The following is an 18,287-nucleotide window of genomic DNA, read 5'->3' on the forward strand; positions in this document are numbered from 1 at the left end:
TTTGCAAGGAGGAAATCTATGCTGCATAGGAAAGGTCCAAGTCCGAAAGCAGAGACTACACTGACCAGCTTCATCCTTCACCACTTCACCCCGTCACAGCTAGAACAAGTCCTAGTTATGTTTGGTATTAAAAGCACTAAAGAATAGAGCCTTGGGACACAGCTGAACTTTTATCTATACAGTATATTTAATCATTCCTGTAGCCGGCATTTAAGAAAAATGAGGTCTTTATTCCATCACGTAACCTTAGATCTAACTTCCCAACCACATACACTATTGAGACATGGCTACTTGTCAAAATGCTGTTTCAGGAGTCACAGTCAAATCAAGAGGTAAGAAAATGTACGTACATACATATAGCTTTGGGGAAGGAAGATTTTTTTTTCTTCATACCATGATTTAACCCTTTTACCATACTCCATGGAAAGCTACAGAAGAAACAGGCAATCTCTTTTACAGTTCTGCCCAAAAACGTACTACTATTTGCTTCATCTTCTCTATCCCTGTAGAATTAATCGAATGCTAAAGGCAAAAGCTTTTTTTCCTTCCCAATAAACGAAGGAATTAAACAATCTCAAAATCGCCAATGGTCTTCTAGAACAATAAAATAAATGAAACAATAGCAGACTATGCACTACAGAAACTTTTGAAGAGCATCACTGGAATTTTAATTACTCAAGCAAATCTAGTAAATCACTCTCAATAATCCATTTTCAAGTACTTCAGTAAACTCTCAAGCCAATTAGCATTTACACATTTTCTGCAAGCAAATCTCCACAATGAAAAATGATTTACCATGAACTGGCACTTACCAACTAAAGAAAAAAACACCCAATTGCTAAACCAGGTTACTTGCCAAGAGAATCAGATGAGGAACTCCCAAGTACACTCCGGCTGAGTTCCCGTACATCCAGCACGACTGTCTTGACTTGTCATGACTAAATACGAGCATCCTACATCCTCATCCTCCTCTTATGTCATTGAACTGCTTGTTAACTCTCTTTGGGTTTGAGTTCGCTCCTTTGTTAAAGTCAGTGGAAAAGTGCTAGCAACAGATTGCTTTACTTGAGAGGGGAGACTATCTTGTTTCTCTTTCTGTGACCAAAAGCCATCTTGTTTGCTGTTCCTAGAGTGGAAAGTTGCCAGAGGTCTATCCCTGTTTTACTTTTTTCTAGTACCAATGGAGGTCTCTGGATCACAAACTGCCTTTTCCTCCCTGCTTACTACGTATCTTCTTGATTCACCCAGTCTAGTATTTTCTTAAACTACCTTTGAGAGTTCAGTTCCAAGACTTTGTATTAAAACAACAGATTATTTCCTTTTGTTTTATAAACTGCAATGCATACACATTGTGCAGAAAAGGTAAAATTGCAGCACAATAAGGAATACATATGTAAGAAGCACTGCATGCAGCTTGGTACTGCATTTGTCAGGCACAAATATTTAATCACAGCAGTGCACCTCCACTTCCTCTGGGAACTTTCATCTTCTCTGATCCCTGGACAACGGAATACTTCTGCACTACTAAATTTTGTGAAAGTTTTCCTGTTTATATCTATGTGTATGTGCTTGATTATAAATATTTCCTTTTTAAACAGTCTACTGACAAGATGCATTAGTGTTTTCATCACTTGTTTGTATTCATACCACATCACAATCTCTCATTTATACGGTACGCTTATTTGTTAGCAATTTGATATAAATTCTATAATTAGAGATTTGGGTAACAGTTACTGGCTAGTCTTAAAAAGTTTCTCTGTGAGAGAACAGCTGCAGATTGCAATGTTGCTATTACAGCTATGCATGTACAGACCAAATAAAATGATAAAAAATGTGAAAGCATTAACTGTAACTCATAAAATGTAATGAAGTATTAAAAATGCAAATACTGGAGCAGTTTACAACTTTGCCTTCTACAGAATTCAGCATCATGAATATCAGAATGGTCAAACCTCACGGAAACTTTTCTTAAAATCTAAATTCACACATTTCTGATAAAATACATGCCATAAACTAGAGTGCAAGTGACAGCAAGCACAGGCTGCATCCCTGCATTTCTAAACCAATTCCTGTTATTCTTTTGCTTTTTTCTTCCAAAACTTCCCAACTATGAAGCTAAAATCCAGTTTGGATCTGGAAAACGGCTGCTTATGGCATTCTCCCCACCAACATGACATTAAAGTTTGGTTCAGCCATTATTATTTTTAAGTAGGGCAGGAATCACTACATGTTCCATGTAGAGTGAGAGTGTGCATGTACACCAGTTTTGTCTGCTTCCCTCTCCTCTGCTGGGTCCGTATTTTGGCCATGTCTCCATAGGATTGATTCATCATTCACTGATACACCTCAAGCCTCAGGAGGTTGCTTTTAACTGCTTATGGATTTTTTTTCTCTTTAAAAATGAATATCAAATATTTACTGGAGAAGACATACTCACATCTACTACAAGGACACTTAAAGCCATTTAAAACGATTTTGGTTGCTGTAAGGAAAAAGCCACTGGTGTAACAGCTAAATAGCTGCATTGCTTCCATACCTAACCCAAGCGGTGGTTGGGTTCTGTGGATCTGTGGTGCAAAAGGAGCAGTGATCTCCCTTGCACTGTGTATTGCTGATCACACGCACAAACCCGGTGTCTGCGGTCTTCCCTCTCCTTTCTCCTCCCTCCAACCTCAGTGTTTCCTTTTCTGCACTTTGCATCTCAGGATCAAAGAAGTTGACATATCCACTTGAAAAAATGTACTATTTAAAGCTGCTTGCCTGCCGTGTGCTTTGTACTACAGAGAAATTTGTTCTGTCGTCTTCCCTTGTGTATTGTATCCTATAGTGTGAAGATCATCATCTTTGCACAGAATAAAAAACTATGCATTTTCTGGGAAGAGCTGCAAATTGCCCTTCCTCCACCTCACACCTAACTCAGTTTAGACTGGAAAATATCTTGTCAGGTTAGCCGAGTATTTAAGCAGATATTTAACAGTGTTCAGGGCATGCACTCCATGTCCTCCCTACTCCACCATGTGCTTGTTATTTCATTCCCAGTTTTGTCTTCAGCAGGATTCAAGCGTGTGCTTGCAGTTAAGTGCATATACGAGTGCTTTGCTGAACCCAATCCCACCAGAGGTGGGGAGAGTCCCCATAAAATCAGGAGCAGGGCAAGCAAGGCATTTCAGACAAACAAAAACTCAGAAACAAACCCAGCTGAGCGAAATCGCAATCTGAATTGCCTTTTTTCTTTAGGATAGATTTTGTTAAGGTCTGTTTTAAATTTATTAGTGGCAGTAACAGAAATGGGTTCTGCTGCCACTACATCCTAAGGGGTGGTGCTTAGAAACGCTGCACGTTTCCAACACAGCCCACAAGTGGAACACCAAGGGCCTGACCTGCAAGGGCCCGAGTGCCCGTAGCTCCAGACAGGGTAACTGGGAGCTCAACGTGACCGTGACTTTGCCATAAAATCCTGTGCACCTCAGCGCAGAGCTGACCAAAAATTAGGAAACCTCAATTACTGATCACTTTGTAAGTAGATTCTCAGTGTATTACTGCCCACAGATGGATTCAGACACCTGCCACTAGGTACTAGCAGTTATAAAAACCTCATTTCTAACCCTGGCATGAAAATGTGTGGTAGGGAAAAGGGATGCTTAAAACAAATCCACTTTTTTCATGAACTATGCAGCCTGCTGAGTGCTGCCTAATTGCAAGAGCATTCCTCTGATGCAGCACTGGCTCTTATACAGGAACATAATATGCGCAAACCATGTTTTACCTGATAATAAGTGATACTTTGGACAGCACTAAAACAGTTAAACGCATGTAGCTGGCTCTGCCTCCGGCGCTCTCACTTACTGTGACTCAGGGCTTATCTTTTTAGCCAGACAGATCATTAATTTTGCTAGGTGTTTATTATCCACATGAAATGTCCTATTCCTCTGGTATCAAGTGTTTTATATGTGTGGCTTTGCCTGTGTGAAATCAGTGAGATGACCAAAGACCTTGATATTATCCCGATGTTATTACTCAATATGACATCTCTATGCCTTGGTCCCCTGAGCATAGCAAAAGTAGTTTTATAGTCAATTTTGTTGCCAAATAAATCAAGCCATAATCCCCTTGCCCCTCCAAAATCCCTGATTTTTTTTCCTGGGTAGTCTGGGCACCAAAAGACATACTATATGACTGCCTACTAAACTTCAGACTTCCAAAGTAGATGATGAATTGCTACAGTTTATTAGACAACTCAACTTACTATATATGCCAAATCACATAAAATCTTGAGATCTTATTCTTAGACTGTCTGCAATTTGTGAGAGTATGCTCTTTTCCTAAAGACCAGGCTTTTAATGTTAAAAGCTAAGTATGACAGTTTTATCCATTAAGTAACGTGTAAATTTTGAGAGAAGTGGCAGGTGGCCATATGTCATATTAAATTGGTAGTAAATCTTTCTTTTTTCCTGGCACACTCTGTAAGCTTTGTTAGATATGGATACCTTCAGAAGAGCAAGTATAACAGCACAGCAATGTATACTTCATCTATACAGTACAGATTCCTTTTTTTTTTCTTTTTAATACATACTCTTAAGAACTTCTTCACCTGTAGCAAGGCATCAGTCTCTGAGAGCTGCCACTTCAAATACCCTAGCTCAGTTACAGCTTAATTTCACACTCTTCCTTCATGTTTCTCCCAGCATAACTGTGACCCACCTTTGTTAGCATCTAACTTTTGCCTCCTATCAATTGCAACAATGTCAAGGGCAATTATGGCTTCAATGCCATCCAGCACACTCATACTTTGTTTCCTTCTCCCTCTATTATTTGTGTCAGCTATAAAATCCCTTTTCATTTGGAGGCACTGTTCAAAGAGAAGTAAATGAAAGTATCTGGGTAATTCTGGAACTCGATTTGTAGCAAAACTTTGCTTAATGTTGTTATTCTTCTCTTTTGTAATCCTTTTAAATTGAACAACGTTGCAAGGAGGCCTTCAGCCCACATGGAACACGAAGACCGAGAACTCCATTTATGACAATGACTGGTTTCCTCTCCCAGAGGACAACATTTGCTATGGATTTAGGAAACATGCTATTTAAACATAGTATGATAACAATTTAAGTTCTACAGTCAGACACACATTTAATGCTTAGGATTTGTGAGGAATAACAATATTTTTGATCCTCATGGAGCCTACATACCTATTCCACCTCCTCTGGGAACTGGTCTGTGTCCATCTCTTTAGCTTTACGACAGCCTCACTCACAGCAGCCTTACATTGCATGGTCTTGACTTTTCCCGCACTGTGGATTACGCAAAGTCTGATCTTTCACCTTCTTCCTGTACCCAAGACAGGATCTGCACTGATTTCAAAGAAAAATTCCATTTTCCTCTTGGATGACCAGGAAGTAAATATACTAAAATTTGTGTGAACTATGTGAGTCCTGCGGAAACTGGCTGATAGTAAAGAGACAGGATAAGTAGTAAATAGGAAGGACAAAGGAAGCAACTGGGGAAGTTTGAGTGTGCTGGAAATGCTCCAATTTGAAAGGAAACTGGTTTGAAGGGACAGAAAAGTGCCACTAAACAGCCCAGAGGATTTGGCTTTGAAGTCCGAGGCTCTCCATGCACTGCTTCTGGTGAGACACGTCCACAGGAGCAAAGGACACGAGGTAGTAAGCAGCCAATTTGCACACGAGTGGTCACACAAAAATGTTTAGAGCTTAGTAAGTCAAGGAGGAGGATGTAGAATGGGAAACCGGAGCTGCGTGTGGCAGACAACTGCACCCAGTTGCAAGGAACAGTGCTCTAACAAAAGGAAGCAGCCAGACTCGGACGTGATTTTTCGCTCAGCTACAGTCGCATCTCTACTGAAAACCATCATCGTAAATGCAATTGCTTAAGTAGTCATTTCATACCTCAAACAGCTTTTCTATTTCTATGAATATACTTTAAAAACCAAATGGCAAGTAACTTAGCTGATACAAAAGTAGTGTTGTGCTTGTTCTCAAATGCAACTTTTGAAAACAAGGAAACTAAAATGAAAGAAATATGCAAATCGAGCCTTATCTCTACACCCATATGCTTACAATGCATACACTCATTTGCTTTAGTATTATCTACAAATGTCCTCCAGTAAAGCTCTAAGCTGGTGACACACAATTAAACCCACATCTGTTAAATTTTATACTCTTTGTCCTTGATAACATCATCCTTTTAACACTATGCTTTTATTTAACCATTTTTAAGCCCATAAACAAACCCATCTGCCACTTAATTACCATCAGTCAGGCGAAGGTCCACTCTCACTAAAAATGCCCCATGTGCCCTGTGAGGAGCTCAAGACAGACGCACAGATTTTCTCCAGCCATGTCTTTCGACCACAAAGATAGGAGTCAGGCAGAACAGCAGTTATTTTCCCCTTCTCTTTGAACCCTCCAATATCCTCCAAACAAAAAAGCTACAGCTCTGTAAGCATCCCATAGCTAATCTCAGGGTAATTCAACCCAACAGTCAACTGCATGCAAACCACAATTTTAATCTTCCACTGAGAACATTTGACAAGGCAAGGGCCTAAATTAAAAGGAGCTGCCAACATGGAAAAACACGGCGCTGTGTAATAAACTGAGAATGAAGCAACTACTAAACTAGCTCACAAATCTGGTATTAATTAATTGACAGAACTGACTTCTACACATCATCTAAAAATCAACCATCTCTGAAGATATATTAGAGAACAGTGAGTCTGACTGTTTTTAATTCTTGCATCTTGTAGCAGAGATTAAAAAGGATGAAATTATGATTAAAAATTATTGTCATAATATCAATGACATAATGATTAATGTTATAGCTACTTAAGTGCATAACAGAACAGCTTTCTTCAGAGAACTTGCTTTTTGTAAAGAGTGGTTTTGTGAAACCAATCTAAATATTTTTGTCCTTGATTTATTACATAGTTTTGCATGAATACTAGCACACAGGAGCCTTCCAAAAGGATTCCGAAGCTTCTGAATCAACTGCTATGAAACAAATGCTTTCATGTAGCTTAGGCTTATCCTAATGAGCCAGCTCTAATGTCCTTTACATAATAAATTTCTTATCAGTTGTGTTCCTCTCTTCTGTAACAGCGAATCATGATACTGGAAAACTGCCTGTTTACTTGCCTTTTCTTGCAAAATAAAGTATCAAACACATCTTAGCCTCATTTTCTATGCTATTTGGAAACATTCACTCCAGAAAAGGAAGAGGAGAATATGACTTTGGCCTAGGCATTGTCCAACAACATCCTGTAAGGGAACAGTCACAGAGGGCACACAAAATGAGGACATGAATGCAGCACAGAGAAACTTTTATATTTAACCAGCTCTGAAAATGCCAAACACATGGGTAAAAGAAAGGTCCTGAGAGCAGGCAAAAGCTAAACAGCAGTGAAGTTTATTTTCCTTTCGCCATTTTCTGGGTGTATATCTATTTTTTTAAAATAACTAAATAAATTTCACAATTTTTATAAACTTCAGGCATATGAAATTAATCAGTCTACAATCTACAATTCAGCAAAGCAGGCACAACCCACTGCTAGCATATGGGTTGCAAAATTCAGTTATACAAAACCCCACTAATTTTAATAACCTCGATAGCAGTTATTATTTAACTAAAACCAAAGTGTCCTCAGGGGAGGCACTTCATTTGTCTGACCTGCAAATACAACTCTCACTTGTCCATTTTAGTTTTAATTGCAGACAGTCTACATGAAGAAGACAATGTAACTCCCACAACTGAGGAAAACCCACTGAGAAGGTTTTTTATAGCTACTACCTTCAAGGGACAGTCACTCCATGAAGTAACTTTCGCCTCTCCCAAAAAGTATGTGATTAATGGGGAGACAGTCATAAAAAAGATTCAAGTGGAGTTAGCTAAGCTGATCTCTATCATAAATAGAAGGCATACAACATAACCAGAACTCACAAACTTTATGAAGCACCTTGACCAAATAGTTTATTCCCCTAGGTGAAAGACTGCCATTGCTCACGTAAATAACGAAGAAATGAAAGCCACAATATAACACAGACTAAACCTTTTCCCTCCAGAGAAAATCAACTTTGTATTAGAGTGCCTCAATTCCTATAAATCACCCAATGACTTCATAATGTAAGAAAGTACACATTATAGTATAGTCTTTACATAGACTATTTTAAATTTCATAATGTGAAACTTAGCTAACATCTCAGGCTAATACACTCTATAACTGACCTTTGAGTAACTTTATGCCTGAATATACATTTTTCATACATCGCATGAAAAATTATGTGAAAGCCTAGTGACAAAATAGAAGAATTTCAGAAGTTTAAGTAAATCTAAAGCAACATTATGTCCGCACAGTGACTTGACAAAATTATTCCTCATGAGAAATCTAGCAGGGAGGAAAAGAATGTAACCCTTGAATCCCAGACGTGAGCAAAGGTTAGGACCATATAACGAGACAACTTACACACACCTATTTCTGCAAGAATCCTTGTAGCAGTAAAAACAAGTAATCCTTGCAGGGAGTGGAACAGAGACCACACCAACGTGCAAATAAAAGATACAGAATGGAAAACCATAGCAATGATAACAAAGGCATGAATGAGAACAACTGTGCAAGGGAAAACTGCCCTTTAAACCTTCTCAAAGCTGTTAACACATGAAAGACAAGGGAAAATCCTTCTCCAATTTAACCGTACTGCACTTAAACAGTAGAAGCAGGAATAAAATCTCCATTATAAATTTAGTGTCAAGTAGCAAAGATAAATCGAGAGAAAATAGTGCTCACTGTGTATACCTAATTGGAGTCTCTCGTTTTTCTAAATAACTGGCATATTTGACTTCTCCCAGCAGGAGAATGTGCATCAGTAAAATAGAATTTTAGCCTACTAAAAACTACAATGTTCAAAAGAACATTGCAAATACTTTACAAGTGCAGCAAAGGCCAAGCACAAGTATTCAGAAGTTTGTAGACTGAGTCACATAACAAAAAGATTAGGAGTTGGCTCCCAGCAAGGCAAAAAAAGAGATCAAGTGGAAATCGTAATGACCTGAACCAAATGCTGAAGGAGAGGAGTCAGATTAACGTGAATGCTTTTAGAAAAAGCAACTGACTGAAAAACAAGAGGTCATGTGTTGAGGTTTTGAAATGAACCAACCTACAAGCAACTGCATATTTTTCTCATAATAGATGGCTAAGAAAAAAAAAGGACCCCAGTAAGAGAAGGATGCCATGCCCAGCACTGCTGTGGAGGGCTGCACACCTCTGTAGACAACACAACCTGAAGGGACAGGCTGCAACTCAGTGTCTTCTGGTTTGGAGGACAATAAGAGACTAGGCTGCTTAATCTTCTCTACCTTAAGCTCCATCTCGCACCTCTGTACATGAAGCATGACCTTTTGACAGGAAGGGATGCTGGCATGCAGCCAGTACTGAGGGGAAAACGTGGTACTGAGAAAGACATATAGCCTATAGCAACACATGGCTATGGCACACAGTGAGCCCATAATAGAGCTTTTTTATTGCAGCCTAAAGAAATGGTTCAGTATGTACACAAAATGCTATAGTATGCCGCTTTTCTATTCTATACGATATCTGTAGAAATAGAAAAAATAATCTATGATTCCTTTTTCTTATAACAGAACATATATGAATTTTCTAAACTGTATCGACAGCCGGATGAAGCTCTTGCTCTTGCCTAGTAGCCCAATATCTGGTTTATAGTTGACTATCACACATGACACCAAGTAAGAAAGCTATACAGTGCATTTCATAAAAAAAAAATAAGTGAAAATTAATACCCTCATCTTTACAGAGATCATGATCTTCCCCCAGAGGGATTATTGAATTGCCCTATTTTATCTTACCATTTTCACTTTTTAGGACTTGACAAAACGTTCCCAGAAATTTTTCCATTAACTTCCATGGAAATTGAGTTGAGACCTATATCGTCTTGTATTTGGAGGTTTTGTATTCTCTGAATCAAACTGTTCCTGAAATGAATAAAAGCCTATTTGGACACAGGGAAAAGCGTATTCTAAACGTTTATTTTCTTGTGAGGTGGTGGTTGCTTTGGTTTTGTTTGTTTGTTTGGGTTTTTTCCATCAAAGAATTGTCATCTTTTAAATAAATTTCCAGTTCAGTATAACAACAACATTGAACTAATGAGCAGTATTGCTCATTATCAGCAAAGATAAGGTACATGGCCTCCACTTTTCCTGCTGTTTTCAGGGTAAGGCACTGTACGTGACAGAGCGTAAAAGATTGCCAAGTGCCTATAACAGGCAACAGCCAATGCATCATCCCAGAGCAGACCGGCATGGAATAAAGGATTGGAACAGACCTCCCAGGACTCCCTGTGCAGTCCCCTGCCACTACTCACCATTCATCGGTTAAACACTTCCTAAATTTATCAAGCTATATACTAACACACAAAACATTTTCTGTTCCTATGCTTTCCCCAGCCCCTCCTGAAAGTCTGTTTGCAGAAGTTCATTTCTGTGATGACCTGCACATAATTTCCACAGTAAATGACTATTTTCACTATTTTCAAATAAGCTGTTCCACCTCTGGAAGTTCTCTTCCTGCCACACCACTATCACTGCTTCAGCCAGTTTCCTACTCCCTGAACAATACTCGACCGTTATCTTTTGTAGTTTTATTAGTAATTCCTCATTTGAGGTACATTTTGAAGTCCAAATACAGTAGAGCAACAGACAGACAGAAATGGATGTACAGGGCTGAAGTTTGTTTTTCTTTCATTTGTTTTGGAGATCAGCATTTTCCAAGATCCAAAAATACCACTTTTTTTTTTCTTTTTTTTTTTTAACTGCTAAGTCTCCATTTCAATTCCTTCAAGGCTTTCCTTACACTGAATACGCTTTTGAGGTGGTAGTCCACAGAGATGCCTGGAAATTTACCTTCCTGTTCTTAGACTGCAAGTTAAAAATGGGTTTTCATCTCTGACCTAAAGAAATTCTCGTCCCCTCCACGTCCCCCTCCACAACTTCATTTGATCCCTTCAGCACAGGTCCGAATTAACCGATGTCCTCAGGTGCCCTGAATACAACACACATAAAAGGAAGACACTTCTATTTTTAGATGAAAGTAAAACAAAACAAGTGAAGAAAAAACAAAATCCAGGAATATTTTATTCTTTACATTCAGTGTTTCTGCTTTGCTTTCTCTAGTCTAACAGAAGCAGAGGAGTAGCAGACATGAGATGCTGGGGACTGTGTTTGGGCACTGTACCTTTACAGAAGCTTGTTCTAAAGAATTTCCTATTTCAAATACTTCCTTTTAATTCAGGCAAAGCGTTTAAGCGTACGAGCATACTCTGTCAAGGAAATTTGCTCAAAATAATGCTCTCAACACAGAAAAAACAGAAGCATATTGATAATGATTCAAACAGAAAATACAAGCACAGAGTATAAACACAGGAAATACAAAGTTAGAGAGCAAATAATTTATATCAGAAATTTTACAAACCCTGATGACAAACAGATTTTCTTCGGAACTAAATTCCTCAGAGAAAGATAAGTGGACAGGGAAAAACTGTCTATTTTCACTGTTATTTTCATAAACTATTATTTTCATAATAATCACTATACATATTGTCAAAAAATGCTGGCACATTTCTCTCTGCTGTTTTTTTTTTTTCTTGACATTACTTCAACATATTTTTCCTAATTTCCAGTTGTTTTTCCCATTCATTGACTTTATACCTGTTATTTCAAAGCCATTTATTTGACGTCTTTATTGGAAAAAACCTGACATGAAATGCAGGTGGAGTGTTCATGTATTTGCCCAATCATTAATGAAATGCCACAAGACAGAGATGAGAAATAAAATTTCTTGGCGACTTCCCAATTCTTATATGCGCATTCACACAAAAAGTAGTGATAACCTCAGTCAAGAAAAACTGCGTAACCTAAAGGTCAACTCCTTTTTATAATTTTAAATCCAATTACTGCAATTGTTACTTATGAACAAGTGCAACATGATGAATTATATATAAAAGGTTTACTGATTAGTATCTGAAATAATAAATTTACTTCATTAATTTGAGGTCTACTTTTATTCATTTGGAGTTTTGGTAAGTCAAAATATTTTTCTCTATTCTTTAAGAGGAAAACAAAAAAAGGACAACATACTGTGCCAAATGCAGCTTCTCCTTCACTGAAGGTATTTCCCGGTATAAACGTTCTGGAGTTTCCTCTCCTTAGTTTCTCAAATCTAAAATGAAATAAACCACACTTTAAAACTTAATTACTAGTACTATTGTAACATGTCCTTTGTGGTATTCTGCAAAACTTTTCATCATTCACCCATCTTGTTATAAGCATGTGCGCGAGAAACTTTGAAACGCTGAGACTGCTTCAGAGAAACAAGTGGAAGTAAGATATATGTTCTTCTTCAACTAATGATGGTATTATTTCTTTCCCAGCCCTAGCTTTCCCACAGTTTCCCCTAACATAATAATATGTTTGGGTATGCAGAATATTGTAGTAAAATATTTGATCTAAAATTGTTTTCCTTCAAGGGCTGCCCTCAAACATTTTTGTCTTTGCATATTTGAATATTGGGATGGTAAGGAGAAAAGGAACACAGTATATCAATTCTATAATAGACTTTTAAGTACGTGTGTTTAAAAGAAAAATAAGTCTCACAACTAAATCTAAAATCATATTATTACTATATTATTTTTTTTTATCCTTCTGCGTACTGGACTACAGAAGTTACTCACCGTATACAAGAGGCCCTGATACTAGTCCCCTTTTAAAACATACTAACAACTGCATTGAAGTATTTCCATCTCTCCGTCAATATTTCATAGACAGGAAAGGGCAACATAGCAACTTGGCACCTCTGGTTCTGAAAACAACTCTAGATTTCACCCACTTAGGACAGGGTCCCTCCACATCAGGGAAACTACCTATCTGACCCTCACAGAGGTGCTTTTACAAATTTGGAAATTCTAGGTGATCACATGCAGAGGTGTCCCTCACTGTTTATCTGCATTTAACATTCAACCTTCTCCCAGCCTGCATGGCCTAACCCTTCCCTGTTGGGATGACCTCAAGTAGCCAAAGCCTTGGAACTAGGTCAAGAAACTATCTTTAAAAAGATTCCAGAAGTAATCTCTTCTTTCTCTTGTCAATGTGAATAAGGTCTTCTTTACCTCCTGTGGCTTTTCCCCCTGTAAGAATTTTCTTTCAGCCTGTGTCTATACCATGCTTGGAACACCTGAGCTAACAGAAGTCTAAGTGAAATCCATCTGTATTTTCTCCTGACTGGCTCAAGCACAGTGCAGACCTGGTGTAGCTACATTACGTTTAGATTTACCGTAGCGTACGGCAGTGCATGGGGATACACAGGCTTAAAGATCAAGGATCCACTAGCTCTAAATTACATTCCCATTAACAGCAGAGGCAAATGACAATTACATTGGGGAGGCAAGGGCTGCGCTGTCTGGATTTCTGAAGAGCTACCTGCTCTCTATTTTATTGTGTGTGCTGAGATTCCAATCCATCTATGCTCCACTGGGGCAAATTTTCATCATCGAGGCATTTATTTCTTTATGGGCAATTCTATCACTCCTCATACCAGCAACAGTCTATCATACTACAAAAGAGAAGAGTTCTTGGGAGGTCATCCAGTCCATCACACCACTCTGAGAGGATCTATGTAAGCCACGGGCAGTTTGTGCAAGACAATACAGAAAGCAAGTCAGAAATGAGTTATTCTCTTCAAAAGAGTAACTATCCCCATACCAGCTTTAATGAATCTTATCTGAAACATGTCTAGCATTTCTTCCCAATAACAGAAATCAGAGGTCTTTCCCCAATTCTTCCTCTCCTCTTTCCAGCAGTTAAAGGAAACATTCTTCCCACCCCCTCAGTTTCGCATGTACGAAGATCTCACTGAAAGGAACAAAACCAAAATGCAATTGCTGGCTGTGTTTCCAAAAGCTCCGTGTCCAATTTGTGCAGTCTCAAGGTTTACAACTTCAACCAGGCTTCTCAAACCAGTTATTTAAAGGGATTTTTAAAAAGTGCCTGTTTTGTGAAGGTTTTCAGAAAAGTTTCTGAAGGTTTCCTTGGAGAAACACACTGGATTGTCTAATTAGCGTACCGCTCCCTAAGTCATGCTCATCTGAAAAGCCAATTACCTGTTCTTAAGAGTATCCTGCCATTTGATTTAGTGTTCTCGATCCTAACTGAGAGCTCTGGAAACAATAGCAGTGAGGATATGAAAAGATATTCAGTAGTCAAGCCATTTTAGACATCTGGAACAACAGCTGTCTATACATGTTTTCACAGCAGTTTGCATTTGGAGATTTTACTTATTTATCACTGTATGCAACACACAAGCTTATTCATGCAATTCTAGTGACTTCAATATTACTCCAATTTCATTCTATCATGCTAAAAACTGCCTTACTAGCTACAGACCACACACATTTCACGTATCTTTCTCTTCGCAATTAGGCTAACAAACCTCCCCTTGTGTATCATGCATACAAATAACCACCCCAGGGATTCTCCTCTAGGGTAGTTGTCCAGGCACTACCAACCTGAAACGCGAGTTTAAGTATGATTTAACTCTACTAATGCTTCTTTTCACCTCTTTTTTTTCTTCTGGTGGTCACACACCTCTCATTTCCAATGTAGCTCCCTTGTCACCGTACAACACACAGAGAGCTTTCACAAGCTACAGCTCAAGCTTGACTCTAACCCTGTCACAAAACAAGACATCAATACTATCAGAGGACTGCTAGCTTTGTTGTTTTTCTCCTACCATGAAGGCCTTCTTTCTTCAAAACTGAGCACAAGTGACATTACACAAATCTAAAGCTGCCAACATTCTTCTCTTTTTGCGACACTGTGTCATGTTTAAAAGAGAGGTTAGTAAAAAACAAATACGTAGAGAGGAGGCTGAAACAAAGGCTGACCACTCAGTAAAGAAAGAAGCAGAACTGGTATCGGAGACACCACTGACAGCTCTGGTTGAACACTTTCTGAACAACCTCACCACATGAAATAACCTAAACAAAAGGCAAAAATCACAAAAATGTTATTCTGTTTTCCTCTATTTTTCTCCTCTTCAAGAATTCAACACGAATCTGTCTTTAAGTATTACTAGCTTCTTCTTAAAGGGACTAAAAGTTATCAGATGAGATAAAAATCCATGTACACCTGTTCATCCATCCACGCAGCCCCTTCCAGTATTTCCCAGTTATTGAAAAAAATGTAAACAGTTATGCTCTACTCTTAATAGTATGGATTGTGGGACCTATTCCTCCTGTAGCTTTTCGGAGCCTTAAGGAATTACATTTTCTTTGAGTAACATTTTAAAAAAAAAATTACTATCCTTTTTCACCTACTATGAAATTGAGGATATAAAAAGAATGGCTCGTGAAATATTAGCATGAAAAATCTTTTATCAAGAGCTAGCTGGCTTGCTGATAAACTGTCTTGTGTAACCCGAATACTGGCATCTCCCTGTGGTCTCTCAGCCCTGCTGACACCCATAACCCCTTCTGCTCCCAGCATCCCTCCTCCAGGCTCTGCACTTCCCGCACATGACGGAGTCTGGGGGACGCCCAAGTGGAGAGCAGTAATGGATAGTGACCACAGAGGAATAATAAGGAAAACAGCAGTGTTTGTAATTTCACTAGTAACCATAGGTGGCAATCGCATGTGACTGTATGTAAGAAATACGTTCCATGTAGCAAATATGAAAGGCTATGAGGCACAAGTTTTCATTGCCGTTACCCGAGGGGCTGACGGGATGGCAGCAAAGACAATGCCAGAGGAGCCTAATGTAACTTGCCTGTAGGAGACCAAACCCAGGCTGGCTTTGACACTTTTCTTTAGCTTGGGTATCACTCATCTATACTCCAGTCTTCAGTGCAGAGACACCTAAGTATTGCCATTACTACATTCAGTTCAAATTTGACAATTTCTTTTACAACTCTGAAGGTAATAAATTTAAAATAATAAAATCTTGATTTAAGGTACTCTGAATTTTCAGGGAACCACATAAACGTATCAGAATGCCTGGATTTCCTCATGAATTAGGTATATATAATACTACCTTGACAGCACGTTCTGAATGCAGCATCTCCTCATTTTCAAAAAAACTGAAGGAAGAAATTAAAATTAATTAAATCTGCTTTTGTATTAATCAGGTTTTGTAGACTGTTTTTTCCTGAATAACATTATTTCGCAAGGGTAGTAATGAAAGCACCTCAGAGAGAAAGCAAATGGCACTAACTGTGCAGAGAAGCCATGAGAAGAAACATCCAGCAAGCTTACAAGATCCTAAATGAGAAAACTTTTTCTTCAATGCCCAACATACCTAGTCTAATTTAAAAAAACGTATTTACAGAATTAAGATAGAGAAGCTTATTTTAAGTAATAAATTCTCACTACACAATATAATGACCACAAACATTTTGAGGTGGCTAACTTTAAAAAATAATTACCTAATTCTAAAGTCACAGTCTGCAGTCATTTATTTTTGGGAGCGTGGTTGTAATTACATATATCCTTTTTTTAAAGTTCTCATAGATTTGATAACTTAGCTTTGCCTTGTCAAATTTCAACAATGACCCACTGAACTTTTAAATACTGAACCCAGGAAGCACGTTCTCAATGCCAGCTGCTCGTGTGATCAATGCTGTGATCTATAACATCAGCTCTGTTTTGTCACTGTAACAGAATAACATTGCAGGTGGTTTTTTTCAGGCAGGGTCAATTTCACACCTGGTTTCAGCTCTGCTTTCAAATCATCAATATAATTTACATGGAAACCTGCCAGCGCAGAAAGCCATACTTGTACACATTTCGGTAAAATATTCTGTGGCTTATTTATCCTTATAGACATAAATATATAAAGACAAACTTGAATGGCTATCACTGTTGAGATGTCTCTGTACTTTCAAAGAAAGCTAAATAACGTAACTCTGGACACCCCCTCACCAACACCCTCCCACCCCCCAGTTTTTAGACACATCACTTACTAGGTTATTTCCTCTTCACTTAACAGATACGATACAACTTGCAATGACCTCCTCTACAGCACTCATGACCATGAAGCCTTCTTCCAGTCCTAGAAAAACATTCTGTTGAACTGGTTCCTTGCTCATTTATTCTGACGTGTGATATCAGGACAGCTTATTTTCTCATTTCAGATAACACACACTCTTAGAATACGTTTTCACAACGAGTCATAATCACTTGGGTTTGCATTTGTTTTCTACTTATAGTAAGGAGTGCGGCACTTTCCAAGCTTGTCACCTGTGGATATACAGTTCTGTGCACATACGGCACACAGCATACAAAATACAGCTTCCTTGCTGTGCTTGCTGATTAAAAGTTTAAAGGCTGTTACTGGTATGGGGGGTTGGAAAGAAAGATTTGCCGTAATATAGAAATAGCAAAATGACTGGAATTAGCCATATAAAAGCATGCTTTCTCCCCCCATTTATAACATTTCCAATTGTACTCCTGAAGCTTGATACTATAGGTAAACAAAGCTGTAAAATATTAACTACATTCATTAGGGCACACAGAAGAACGTTTCATATGACAGGCCAACTAAGCAAACGGAATTGAAATTTCACCTTTAAAATGCAGCAGATGCTGTGTGCTACTGAAACAGATCCACAAGAAAATTTCATGCTGGGAAACAGCTGGCTAAAATTCCATAGTTGTCATCTTTTGTAGAAAAGTTTGCCTCAACCAGATCGGAAATGCACTCAAACCTACCTAAGCTGCAAGTGTTAGTTGTTCACATTCAACTCAAAGAGCTGCAAATGGATGCACCCAGCTGAAGAAAAAAACGCACAGAAACCAATCCTCAGTACTATCTCTAAAATCCTCTCTCCATTATAAAGCAAACCAAATCAAGCCATGCAAATCAGAAGTTGGAACAATATTGTCAAAATATCATCTTGCAGAAACACAGAGAGTATACAGCTGAAATGCAGAGTTTTGATGCTACAATCAAGATTGAGGCCAGGACGCACACTCTAGAAAGTGTTTTCATAGAGCAGATTACCGATATACAGCTAACATGACCCAGTCTTTACCGAAGTTGTTCAACAAAGCATAACACTAAACCAACAAAAATAAAAATTGCCTTGAAATGAACAAATTGTACAAGCAGCCTTTCTCCTCCTTCACGAATTTTTCAGGGAAGCCAACTGAGAGAATTAAGCGTCCACACATGCCAGCACCCACCTGCAGTCACTGCTGCACTGAAAGGATCTTCT

The 18,287-nt window shown here is 38.5% G+C and overlaps 1 protein-coding gene across 21 annotated transcripts in view; it reads right to left on the bottom strand.

Moving 5' to 3' along the window:
- The window catches only part of PCDH15 (protocadherin related 15), a 799,343-nt gene that overhangs the window by 529,483 nt on the left and 251,573 nt on the right, over positions 1 to 18,287 (bottom strand). For 16 of the 21 annotated variants that reach the window (XM_074589897.1, XM_074589896.1, XM_074589895.1 and 13 more), the window contains one exon: positions 12,160 to 12,241. The exons of the other annotated variants lie outside the window; for them this stretch is intronic. The gene's annotated coding sequence lies outside the window, so the exon portion shown is untranslated. The remainder of the gene's footprint in view (positions 1 to 12,159; positions 12,242 to 18,287) is intronic. 21 annotated transcript variants of the gene reach the window in all.

The sequence above is a fragment of the Larus michahellis genome, chromosome 6 (genome assembly GCF_964199755.1).
Source record: "Larus michahellis chromosome 6, bLarMic1.1, whole genome shotgun sequence".
NCBI classification, from domain to species: Eukaryota; Metazoa; Chordata; class Aves; order Charadriiformes; family Laridae; genus Larus; species Larus michahellis.